This window comes from Sander lucioperca, chromosome 12 (genome assembly GCF_008315115.2).
Source record: "Sander lucioperca isolate FBNREF2018 chromosome 12, SLUC_FBN_1.2, whole genome shotgun sequence".
Lineage (NCBI taxonomy): Eukaryota > Metazoa > Chordata > Actinopteri > Perciformes > Percidae > Sander > Sander lucioperca.
In genome coordinates this window covers 16,385,842-16,399,638 of record NC_050184.1, presented here as the reverse complement: position 1 = coordinate 16,399,638, position 13,797 = coordinate 16,385,842, and the positions used below count along the sequence as shown (strand labels likewise).

Here is a 13,797-nt window from a genome sequence, read left to right as displayed (position 1 = left end):
AGGGAAGCGCAGCAGCACACAAATATGCAAAAGATTACAAATAAAAATATTACGGTGCAAATCCGCCATCATAATAGCAATGCGCCAAGGTACAAACGCGCCTGACTTTTAAAGGGAATGGGAGATGACACTCTGATTGGTTTATTGCATGTTACACCCAAAACACACCTATGAATTAATGAAGACACTAAGTACAACCCTTTTAAACCATGCGCCCGGACCCTTTTTTCCGCCGTCAAACAAGCAAAAGTGGATTTGGACACGGCCTAAACGCACCTGCGCCAAGCGCTTCACGCTGTGTGCTCAGATTGTTAAAATAGGGCCCTAATACTATTATTATACACATACATACAGGCGACGTGAAGACAATTCTGCTTTTTCTTTGTTTTCTACATAAAGCTGGCTGTGTTATTGGTAAAAGAACCTCAATCTAAATACCAGTCATAAAAAGAAGTGAAATAAATACAAGTAGGTAAAGTTGTTGGTGTTGCTAAAACTGAAGCCTCAGAAATGAAATCTTCATCTTTCTGAAGCTGCATCAGTAGAAGGAGTGTCTTGAAATGAGACATGACAAAGCGAGTTTTGACTCTACTTGTCACAAAACAAAAGCTTTGGTGTCTGACTGTGTGATTGTGCCTTTATTTAGTAAGTCTGGAGCAAGGGGTGTGCACTTCCTTCTAACTTGAGTGCTGTGAGGGTTGGCAGATCTTAATTTCATGGTTCCATAACTGTCTTATCTCTTATCTGCTACCTGAGCCCTGGGCAATAAAACCCCCCCCCTTCACACCCACACCTTTAAAAACAAACTCTCAAGGAGTCAAAAGTATTCATGAACTGAAACAGCTCGGAGCACTTCGCTTATCAATTCATGTTCAGCTCGTAATTAAATGCATAAACATTGCCGCTTCCCTTCTTATGTAACATAACAAATATGTCCAACCACCGAGTAACACATTTTCCACAGCCTCACATTCGATAAAGAGCCAGTTAAACAGCAGGCTGGCTGTTGTTTACAGCCCCACCTGTGCTGTGTTGATGGTCCTTTCAATGACGTCCAGTTAAGGAGGAGGAAGCTCATGAAGGGCTCAGACTCTGACCCTCGGTTGAACCGCTGGACTTCAGAGAAGAGGAAATCATTCAGGGGCCCTGGAAGACACGACGTCATCAGTTGCTGTGGTTGTTTTTGGCTACGCAGTAAAGCACGGAGTAGAGTATATGCGCATGCTCTTACCGTATGTGCTGCATTGTTATTGCACGATGAGTTGTGGATTATACTTTACAGTGGCCTTCAGCATTTCCTTCAAAGAGGTTTCTCAGTAATGATGCTTTTCGTAGAGTGGGATTCTGTATAAATATTAAATGTATTAACTTAGTTTCTGGCAACGTGGGGGTAGTGTAAACAACACGGACATATTGTCACTTTTCTAAAGTTGTCATGGTGAACTTGTTAACTTGTTAGCCAACAGTTTCCCATTTACATATTCAGCTGATGCGGAGCAACATTAGCATTCATTTAAAAGCATACTATGCAGGATCAATGAGAGAGACAGAGAGAGAGAGAGAGAGAGGGAGTAGTAGTGGTGGAGCGAGCTAGAGAGTGGATAAAGAAAGGGAGCTGCGTTAGCGAGAACAAAGCAGTGAATCAGAGGAATAAACGTTATTTTCTGATTGTCTCACGGCTGTTACATTCTAAAGCACAAATGAACACACACACACCTCCGCACAACCCTGCGCGAAGGTGCCGCATTGCCGGATTTTGTGTGAAGGCAGCCAAAGCGCACACTTCATCCTGTCCGCTGTGGCCTCTCTGCTCTGCGTGTGTGTGGCTCACCCCTCCCTCGGTCCTATGGACCTGCAGCTCTTTATACATCCATGACACAGACAGAAAGACAGACAGCAATGTCACACGTTTGCTACGTTTTTATGGTTTTTATAGAGTCCTGCCCTCACATTCTCCGTGCTGTTACTGGCTGAGGGCTAACACACCCACTGCTTAAGGATGACGCCCAGAAAACGTCCCACACACAGCAAAAAAAGAAATAGAGAAAATACAGACATAGGTGTCTGCCAACTCCTGAGGGAAATATCTGGCTCTTGAGCTGCTAAATGCTCCACTATGTTCACTAGCTAGTTGCCATGCAAAATGTCAAGTCAATCAATCCAACAGGTGTTGAACATAGTTAAAACTAAAAGTCTCAGAGCTAAGAGGCTCGATAATTCTCTGTGGGTTCATCAACACAAATAACACCTTTCACATTACACATAGTCCTTGCATCCGTTGTTAATATAAAAATATAGAGCAGCTTTAAAATTGCATGCTAAAAACATAAAAACAATCTATGAAGAAGCAGAGAGAGGATAAAAGATATTTGTTCACATTGATTCCTAAATTCTTATCATCACATCTTCATCCCAGTTTCAGAAAACACTATTCTTTAAACAGGAAATGTGGCCGGGTTGGCTCAGTTGGTAGAGCAGGCACACATATATAGAGGTTTACTCCTCGACGCGGTGGCCGCGGGTTCGACTCCGACATGCGGCCCTTTGCTGCATGTCATTCCCCTTCTCTCTCCCCTTTCATGTCTTCATCTGTCCTGTGGAATTAAAGGCCTAAAATGCCAGGAATATAAACAGGAAATATACAGTATGAAGGTCTGTTTAAAAAAAAAAAAGGCACTTCCAAATAGAAAAAAAATGACAACAGTGTGAACAAACAAAGGGAAGTTAATAAAGTAAACATGCTTTTCCCTATAAGAGTTCTTCCTTTTTGTTCAGAACGGTGAGGGAGGAGGACCCCATTACAGAGCCACGTCTTTCTCTATCACTCTGCTGCATACAAGTTCCTTGGAAGCATTTTGCGAGTTCACCTAAAAATACCTCACAGCCAGTCAATGCATCCAACAGGGTTAGTCAGGTGAAACAGGGATTTTACTGTGAACTCTACCTTTATCTTCTTCCGTCTAAATATGTCGACTCAGATGCTGATTTTTTTTTTAATAAGGTGCCTTCAACACGTAAAAGTAGGTTCTGCTGATGTAGCTCTTATATAGTATACTCATTGTACTGTGCATTATTTTACTACAATATGAGTATATTCAACTTTGCTTATGTGAAACAGCAAAATTGCAAAAAAAAAATCATATGCAAATGATAATAATACACTTTATTTATACAGCACTTTTCTTATTGTTACAAAGTGTTTTACAAAAGAAGAGAACACCAGGCACAAGGCACATAATATATGAGCTAGCTAGGCCAAAGGACAAAGAGGAAGTAAAAACAATAAAAAGAATAAAATCAAATAAATAGGAATAAAAACAGTGTATATAAAAACATTCATCAAACAATTCCAAAAGCTTTCACAAAGAGGAAAGTTAAGAAGAGATTTGAAAGACGCTAAATGAAGCATCCATCCATCCACATCCCTCCTGGGGGGCAATTTCACACAAATGCAGTCACAAATGTTGTCTAGAAAATGAACAGGTACTTCCAGAGGAATATTGAATCAAAATAAGTATGGAGTACAATATCCAGTCAGCTTCTTTCCTGGAAGAAACATATGGTTTCCTTCTCGCCTTGACCGTTTATGTTGATTTGTGTTGTTTTTATCGGCTCTCTCCATCAGGCATAAGACCATTGATCTATTTATACGGCTGGCTTCCTGCTATTCAGAGGCCGTGAGGCTGCTGCTGGAGAAGGGCCTGGCCTGGATTCAGGTAGTCTATCATGACTGACAGCTCCACTCTCTAAAGCCTTCCTCTTGATTCATCCAACATGATTTCTCACTCCTCATCAACACTCTGCAGTTTCCTTCAAACAACTATTTATGGAACTTCTGAGAAAGTTGGAGTTCAAAAATAACAGCATCTGACTTGACTTCTTATTGGAATCTACGTGATCAACACTTGTGTGTGAAGGATTTGTTCCTGGAAACTGTACTGTTGTTATTTATTTGACACATCGTAAATCAAACACAGACAAGAGGGAGTATCAAGACTTATCTCTATTCAAGCCAAGTGTTAAGGGATAACAGTGAGTGAATAATTACACTCAAAACCAGTCTTGTATAAAGTACTTGAAAGCAATACTTGAGTAAAAGTACAAGTATCTTACCAGAAAATGACTTTGGTCTCCTTTTAGAATATTACTTGAGTAAAAGTCTTAAAGTCTCTGATATTTACTGTCCTTAACCCTTGTGTTGACTTCGGGTCACATTGACCCATTTCAATTTTTGTTTTATATCAGAAAAGATGGGACGTAGAAATAAGCGCTGAAAATGTGTAGAAGAAAAATTGAAAAAACGCAGCGACACAAATGTAAACAACAATGGAGGGAGGAGAGAGAGTTTTCTAGCTGGAAATACAGTCACTATTTTGAGTTTGTGTCAGCTAAAGATGGCAATATTAAGGTTCGTTGTACACTCTGTGCTGGTGGCGACAAAGTGCTATCTAGCTACAAAAATACTACGTCAAATTTGAAGAAACATTTGGAGTCGCAGCACCGCACAGTCAAACTTACAGAGCAAGTCCCACCAGGTGGTGCGAAGCAGAGAGCAGGAGGTCCCCCACCACCCAAACAACAAAAGCTGGACTTACAAAACCAGTAAGTGGGGGAGAGTTGAAGAAGTTGGTCGGGCAGTATGTTGTAGAGGAAATGCTGCCCTTAAACACGGTTGACTCGCCTTCATTTCGTGCGATAATAAACAAGATCCCTACTACTGGCAATGCCGAGTTGCCTCATAGAACAGCTTTGTCACGGTTGTTATTTTTATGTTGAGGCGGCGGGGTGTTGTCAGCAGCTGCTGAATGTAACTAATAAAGTAACTTGTAATCTAACTTAGTTACTTTTAAAATCAAGTAATCTGTAAAGTAACTAAATTACTTTTAAAATCAAGTAATCTGTAAAGTAACTAAGTTACTTTTTCAAAGTAACTGCGGCAACACTGATTACAACACTGCTCAAAACTGAGAAACTAAACAGGACAAACACTGTAAGGCAAAACCAAACCTAAATGGCAGCAAAAGGGGACAAACTGTGAGAGAAACACGATTGGGTGAAGTCTCGAGCAGCAGAAGTCTGGTTTGCCTTGGCGCTGCAGTTAAAGTGTGAGTTGCGGACAGAGCATTGGCCCTGGCAGCAGACGAGACTTCCAGCAGAGCCAACCACAGCGTTCCTCTGGGTTTTATAATGGTAGTGTACAGCTGTGTTACCTCCACTCAGTGGAATGTGAGAAAAACGGAAAAACTGACACACACATATAAAGAGGCAGTTGCTAAATAACTACATTCAGCTCCTCCATGAGCTCATAATAAAGTCAACAAATGTCTACTCACATGTGGCAACAACCACTAAGACATGGACATGCTCACTTGGTTCCTGTTATTTACTGGGTAGAAAACACATTTTATTTCAAGATATGGTTACAACTCAATATACAGTACTAAATGCAAATTATAGCCATAGGACTGTCCTCCACCGAAAAATGCCTACATAAGTTGTTTGTTCAAGCAGCAATTACGACTCATGTTTATGTTTACAGTGGCGGCGACCTCTAGTGTTCGTAGTAAAAGCAGGAAGTAAGGTGACGAAATATAAAGTGGGATTTATGCTTCCGCGGGGGCTCTACGCAGAGCTTACGCTGTAGCCTACGTAAGTGACCTGAGGTTTATAGTTGTGCGCCGGTGTCTGTGTCGTTCTAGCGTATCTCTTTAAGAGAGTAGCAGGGCCGGCATTTGTGTGTGTGTGTGTGTGTGTGTGTGTGTGTGTGTGTGTGTGTGTGTGTGTGTGTGTGTGTGTGTGTGTGTGTGTGTGTGTGTGTGTGGAGAGTGTGAGGAGTGTGTGGTAGAGCGAGTGAGAGAGTGACGGGGATTAGCTTCGGAGGTTGTGCTCTATGTAGTAAAGATGGAAATATATAACATTATTAATTATTAAGTGTCACGTCTCCACCAGTGTTGCCACAGTTACTTTGAAAAAGTGACTTAGTTACTTTACAGATTACTTGATTTTAAAAGTAATTTAGTTACTTTACAGATTACTTGATTTTAAAAGTAACTAAGTTAGATTACAAGTTACTTGATTAGTTACACTCAGCAGCTGCTGACAACACCCCGCCGCCGCCTCAACATAAAAATGACAACCATGACAAAGCTGTTCTGTGAGGCAACTCTGCATTGACAGTAGGCCCCTAGTAGGGATCTTGTTTACTATGGCACGAAACAAAGGCGAGTCAACCGTGTTTAAGGGCAGCATTTCCTCTACAACATACTGCCTGACCAACTTCTTCAACTCTCCCCCACTTACTGGTTTTGCACCGAAGTCCAGCTTTTGTTGTTTGGGTGGCGGGGGACCTTCTTCTCTCTGCTTTGCATCACCTGGCGGGACTTGCTCTGTAAGTTTGACTGTGCGGTGCTGCGACTCCAAATGTTTCTTCAAATTTGACGTAGTATTTTTGTAGCTAGATAGCACTTTGTCGCCACCAGCACAGAGTGTACAACGAACCTTAATATTGCCATCTTTAGCTGACATAAACTCAAAATAGTGACTGTATTTCCAGCTAGAAAACGCGCATCTCTCTCTCCTCCCTCCATTTTTGTTTACGTTTGTGTCGCTGCGTGGTACACGCTAACTGTCCACATGCTGAAAACGTGACTTGTCGTGGCATACGTGACTTCACTCCCCTAGACAAGGAGAAAGCAAAAACAATATATATTTTTACTAAGGAAAATGACAAAAATAGTAACGCACAGTGAATTGGATAAGTAACTTTAATCTGATTACTGGTTTGGAAATAGTAACGCGTTAGATTACTCGTTACTGAAAAAAGTGGTCAGATTAGAGTAACGCGTGCGTTACCCGGCATAACTGGTCTCCACCAAAGAATCTAAACTTGATTATAGGTGTATTAATAATGAAGCAATTTCTAATTTGTTCATTATGCTACCATTATTATTATTTGCAAATACGACAAGATGTCAAGCTGCCAAAAACAAGCCCTGCATTAAAAAGAAAAAAGACTAAACCCTGAAGAGAAGCATACAAAGAGGTAAGAAAACAGGCTTCAAAACTGGCTTATGTGTATATGTTGAGTTTGCGCGTGTGTGTGTGTGTGTGTGTGTGTGTAGGGTGACGGGCCAGCAGGCACGTGTGGGGGTAGAGGGGTAAAGGTCAAGGTTGACAATTTCAGGTCAGTAGATCACAGAGTTGAGACAGATGGTGATTTAGCGATGTTTGGCAGCAGGTTCCCTCAGGGACATCACACACACCATTGGGGTCCCACATGCAAGTCAACCGACATAAAGACGAGGGGAAAAGAGCAAAGTGTTGAAAATGTGGAGATTGAAAATAAGAAAACAACAAAAAATTGGGTAGAAAATAAAAGGAGGAAGGTTTTCCTTTTTTTCTTTTGCTGACATGTCTCTTTAAAATGATTCACTTGAGTTGACAGCAATACAAATGGCAGGCGCTGACCCTTGCTCTTCCTACTGTTGGCTGCTTGTAACAATCCTATATATCAGTGGCAATAACAGCATTTAGTTGTGTCACTATAAGGAATGTATATGTATGGAAAAGTTAGACAAATCAGCTTATTCGCTCTCTTGCCGAGAGTTAGATGAAAAGATGGATACCACTTTCTGTCATACTCAGACAAATATGAAGCTACAGCTAGGAGATAGTTAGCTTAGCTTAACATAACAACTGGAAGCAGAGGAAAACAGCCTGGCTCTCTCTGAAGGTAAAAAAAAATTACTTCCTGGAGGCTTCCTGGCACATAACCCCTCACAAAACCACAATTTGCTAATTTTGTACGGATTAAACAAACAAGATATAACGTGTTAATCAGTGCGCTTTAGAGGGGCTCGCTCATATGCTGATTTTGCAACATTTGGACAGAGCCAGGCTAATGCTAAGCTTAGCTAACTAGCTGCTGGCTGTAGCATCATATTTTAACTAATTTGCCAAAAAGACTGCTAAAGTCAAAGACAAGGCAGCATTAGTGCAAATCTGTGCCAAAGGATAAAGAAAACTAATAAATAAGATAAATCTAGCTATTTTCTATGCTTGCCTCCCTTTTTCCTTCATCCACTTTACCACGACCACTTCCCTTCTTTTGCAGACAACCAGCTGCTGCCCCACACCTCCATCTGAGCGAGGGATGGTCCCCAGAGAGGAAAAGAGGGGATGGAGGTAGACAAGAGGTGGAGGACGAAGGGCTGGCAGGAGGGAGCGGATGGGTGTGACTAGACACAGGTCAGACCTGCATGCCCCAGGATCTTTTGTGTTAAATCCCCCTCCGTCACCACTACCACTGTTTTTATAACACACACACACACACACACACACACACTCCTCTGCTGCCTTTGGGGGTCCCAGTCCAACAGACCCCCACCCTCACACTCATTATGGGGTTTAACCATGGGCGAATGATATAGGGTTTGGGTTTAACAGCAGAGTCGGGGTCAGAGCCCAGGGGAGAGAAAACTTCCCAACCCCAACCTCCACCCTCGACACACACACACACACACACACACACACACACACACACACACACACACACACACACACACACACTCACACACACACACACACGACCATGGGACACCATTCTGTCATCCTCTCTCTCTCTCTCCAACTGGCCTCCAAGTATTCCTCTGTCTCTCCCTTCTCCTCTACCCATTTTAAAGTTTATGATTTGTTTTTGTTTTTAAGAAAAAGTGCTGCCTCAAACACATTTTATGTAATTAAAGAAAAACAGGTCACACAACTTCACTTTGTTTCCACAAAGCAGATGCCATTAGCAAACAGCGATAATGGTAATCTCTTAACACTGCACTTGGATACGGTTTGGTGCATTGAAATGGCTTTGCAAATTTATACTTTTGGGAAAAGGACAACTTCTAGACTGCTAGAGCAGACTCTAGCTGTTTGGTGCAAGTGGAAGAGGATTTAACAGTTTGACAGTGCATGCGCCCTTAAATTAGGCATTTAGTGCCATGCTGAGGGAACTATGACAGGAGGACCAATGGCTGTTGATGAAACAAAGTTGTGCTATTTGGGAAAGTAAAGGACAATAATTCATCAATCATACAACTTCAATTCCACCACTCCTCTATCCTTTTTCCTAAACAAATATTTTACTTACATTTCTTTGCTTTCTTGCCGGGAGCTAGATGAGACTATTTACTCATGTCTACAGTAAATATGAATCTAGAGCCAGGAGACGGTTAGCTTAGCTCAGCATAAAGACTTTCAGGGGTTTGTGACACAAATGTATTCACCATTTTACAGCCATACCTTTTACATTGATGTGAATGGGAGCAATGTTTTTTGGGCCAGTGTGTGTCATGTGATGAATGTGGAAGTGGCAATAATTCCCCATGAGGCCATTACGCCAAAATCGCTTCGCAGCCCAGCGCTGTTTCTGGGGGCTTTGGCTGGACTTACTGGCTTCATGCAGTCTTCCTTGCTTGCCAGCAACCCCACAGTGACAACAGGACGCCAGAAAGTCACTGCACCCACAGCAAAGCAGACAACACCCAACTAATTCTCTCTTTTCCCCAGTCTGAAATGCAGGTAGCAGCACGTATCTCTGCCTGTCTGACTGGCATCTCTTATTGGATGCTGCCCGCATCCGCTTCAACACACTAGTCCTGCTTAAAGTGCCATGAACGGAGCAGGCCCAGCTTACATCCAGGACGTGGTCAAACGTTACACCCCAGCCCGACCACTCCGCATCGGCCAACGTGCTTGCTGCTCCGACACAGCGAGGGACACCCAATCACTCAACGAAATCCAGACTGTTTGCCGTCTTGTCCCTTACAAGCTTCGGTGGAACAAGCTCCCCATTGACATCAGGATGGCTGAAAGTCTACACATCTTCCGCCGTAGGCTAAAAACACATATCTTCTGACTGCACATTGGATAAAAAAAGAAATAAAAACTTGCACTTCCAGTTGCACTTACATGTGTGACTCTTTGTAGTTTGGTTTATTTGAAGGTAATGTGCTTGCACTTGATTCTTGCTGTCCGGAGTTTGTACCTTCATGGTTAAAAGCACTTAATTGGAAGCTGCTTTGGATAAAAGCGTCAGCTAAATGACATGTAATGTAATTTAATGATTGTGTTACCTCTGGACAGATGAGCCAGGCTAGCTGTTTCCCCGTTTCCAATCTTTGTGCTATGCTGAACCACCTCCTGGCTGTATATCTAACAGACAGATATCAGACGGATCTTGGTCGGCTCATCTAACTCTTTGCAAGAAAGTGAATGCGGCAATTTCCCAAAATGTCAAACTATTCCTTTAATCTTGTTTTTTCAGTCTCTTTTCCACTAGTCTCTTCCTCCTCCTTATGTATCCCACAGCTCTGCAAAATCACCCCCTCCCACTACTAAAATCAGCACACTCGTCATCACCCACTCCTCACCAAGAACCCCACCGTTCTCCTGTTTCCTCCACGTTATCCCCCCCGCTCCTCACCCCTGATAATCTGGGACAGATGATGCAGAGTGTGTGGCACCAACCGGTTTGCAGCAGTACAGAACCCCCCGGCGGACTCTCAGCTGTACGCTTATAGAGGCACTTCACTAAAACATGAATTATGAATAATGAAAATGAATAATAAAAAGGAAGATAATATATGTATAGCTGGTGCTGGAAGTTGTGCAACTAGGAATAAGCAGGGGGAGATGAATCATTCCAGAGTGGTAATGATGGTCCATTTTAGAATCCGTAAATCTGTGATCGACCTCGCGGTCTGTTAAGGAACGTGCATCTATCCGAATTACTTCAGCCTGGCTCGACCAAGTCGCTCCTCCTCAGCCTGGCTTGGCCTTCGTGAAACGCGCCAAGCCAGGATGCACAGATTAGTCTAGGTCAAGCCTCGCTTTATCGGTTATCCTGGATTTATAAATTCTGCTTTTGAGATACAAAAGTCTTGGTTCTTTTAAGGAGCCTCTGCTTTAACCTTAATCAATTCAGTCCTTGGCAGATCACATTGTGTCGCTGTAACACTTGGATTGCTCAAGGAAACACACAGAAACATCAGCAGCCTGGATCCAGTCACGAGCACCTCGGAAATAGTGAATGACTAACCAACGTTGCCCTGTTTGTCTGTTGTCTATAGAAGAAAAAGACTTAGCACCAATTACGTAGATTAGGAGCGGATTCATTCCTGTCACGTTTGCACGAGGCCGTGGGCGATTTTGGCCCCTTAACAAAACAGGCAGAGGTGACAGAGGAGAGCGCATTCGTGTAGATTAATCTGTATTAAGTTAATTAAGGCGTAGCTAGGAACCCCATTGGGTCAGGACCCCGGTATTGTGTCCACAGGTGATCCATCCTGGGAGCTGAACCCTTGCTGACACACAGAGGAAGGCTCACAGCTTTAGGGCATTAACAAAACCGACTCTTCGCTGCCACGGTAACCAACCGACACAACAGAGCTAACAACTACCCCACAAGAATACTAACAGAGCCAAGAGAAACAGTAAACACCAACTAGTTTGGAGTCTAACTAAATCCAATGAGTGTTGAACTCGAGTTTGTGAGGTCTTATAGTTTCATTCTTATTAAAGTCATCATGTTAACTGTCTGAGTACTGAAGTACAATGTTGTTTCCCTTTACTTATCCTATATATACTTCACTCTGGCTTAAGTTGTTGAGAGAGTAAGTCTGGGTTGCACCAACAAGTATTACTGTATATTTTTTGCTTAAATCATGGTTTAACTTTAAATCATGTTGCACCAGTTTTAGAACTAGTTTAAAATTAAGAAAGATGTCTTGATTCAAAAATATAGCAGCGGGTAGAGGAGAAATATGATTACCGAACAGCTGCATTTAAACACGCTTTACAACAACCTGGTATTCAGTTATGTATGTAAATGTGGTCTCAAATTTCCGAACTAACCTGATTTCTCCAAATAATCGAATTGTTTTGTGTCCACGCAAACATGGTGATTGGAGAACAGTGTTGTTCTTCTTCATCACAAGGACACAACAATTATCCCTGTTGTCCTGGACGAGGGGAAATACTAAAACTTCAAACTGAGGGTAAGACACCAAGCCCAGTGGAAACATGACAGAACCTACAAGAACAGACAATGTTATCAAACCTCGCCAGACCTCTACTTTAGAAATGTTCTATCAGAGGACGAACTGAGAGGAGGAGTGAGAGGGAGAGTGAAAGCAAACAAAGCGGTGAACTCTCAGTGCTGATTAGGCACTTTATCCAGGTCAGCATCAGAAAGACCAACAGTGGAAGTCTTTCATCGGGTGACTGGACATATGGAAGGTGACTTGATCATTGTAATGTGTGCCAGGGTGTTACTGAACAACCGACTGATGAACATTAATCCTAATCTGCAGTTCCATTCTGGAAAGTTGCAAAGCATCCCAGAGTTTGTCCAAATGAAAATTCCAGAGAGCGTTGTTCATTCCAAAACTTCAAATGTTCATTCAATGAATACACTATAGCAGTGTTTCTCAAATGGGGGTACGTGTACCCCTAGGGGTACTTTGGAGGAATGCAGGAGGTACGTAAGATTTTTTGCAAAATGTTTTTCAGTTACAAGGCTGTAGTTACTGTCTTTTTTTTCAAGTTTGTCGCTTTTTTCGAAGTTTTTGTCGTTTGTTTTTACCTATTCTTGCCTTTCTTCTTTACTTCAAGTTTTGTCTTTTTTTCTTTGAAGTTTTTTTTCTGCTTTTTTCAAAGTTCTTGTCAGTTTTGTCGCCCTAGTGTTGCCTTCCTTCTTTTTTTTCCCCGAAGTTTTTATTGCTTTTTTTAAGTTTTTGTTAGTACTTCTTTCTTTCTACCGTCTTTTTCCAAGTTTTTGTCGCCTGTTTTCATCAGCATCAAATCATCAAATCAGAGATTTCACGCTGGTTAGGGGGTACATGGGTTAAAAAAAACTGTTCAAAGGGGGTACATTATTTAAAAAAGGTTGAGAACCACTACACTATAGGAAGTACCCACTTAATGATATATAGCTTTTCCTGTAATGGCGCTTACCTACTGCTAGTACCAGCTCTACTCGGCTCGGCCGCGGTGCCCCATCCTCGTTTTTCTATTACAGATTTATAGTACCGCCTCATGCGTGAGGCGAGTGTTGCTGGTCGTCATAGCGACGCCGCAGGAAACTGCCGTGTCCTAACGCGACACACACACAGAACGTCGAAGGTGTGTTGTTTTTGACTCTCGTCATGTGGCTGCTGCTACAGCCAGAAGACACATTTTGTTTCAAAAGAAGCTGGAGGCAGCAAAAAAAAAACTGCTAGCTAAACTATTTAAAAATGGCGGGTTTGTTCAGGACACCCCCGTCTGTCGCTAAGCAATGACACAGTGATTAGTGACAATTCCCTCCGACCAATCAGTAGTCTGCAAGTTTTCACCTCACCTTTTGGTATCGCCTCAGCTCGCTTGGAACCCCGACGGAGGTGATACTAAAAAACGTACCTGTTGGCGGGTACCAGGGACTTTTTTTCATAATGGAAAACCAAAAAAGGCGAGTAGAGTCGAGGCGAGTCGAGCAGGTACCATGTAATGGAGATACGGCATAAGAGAGCCTATGCCAGGGTGGTGGAAAGGACCCCTATGGCGTCATAGGAGTTTGCACATCTAGTCTTATGTGTTTATGGATGGCTGGATGCTGAAATGATGATCATTCTGCATGCACTGCAATAAATGATCAAATAATTAAATGTAGGCTGTATATTTGGCTACTATTATGGATAATGCATGCAGCGCTAGCACTCAATCACAGCCACTTCCCAATCTCTTTCATCCTTAGTCCTTCTCTTTGAA

General features: G+C 42.4%; 1 long non-coding RNA gene across 1 annotated transcript; it reads right to left on the bottom strand.

Moving 5' to 3' along the window:
* Window positions 1-232: 232 nt before the first annotated feature.
* LOC116041000 lies at window positions 233-1,481 on the bottom strand. The gene is made up of 2 exons (XR_004102813.2): window positions 1,232-1,481; window positions 233-1,146 (listed from the first exon to the last, which is right to left on the bottom strand). It is a non-coding gene; the product is annotated as an uncharacterized LOC116041000 (long non-coding RNA).
* Window positions 1,482-13,797: the final 12,316 nt, after the last annotated feature.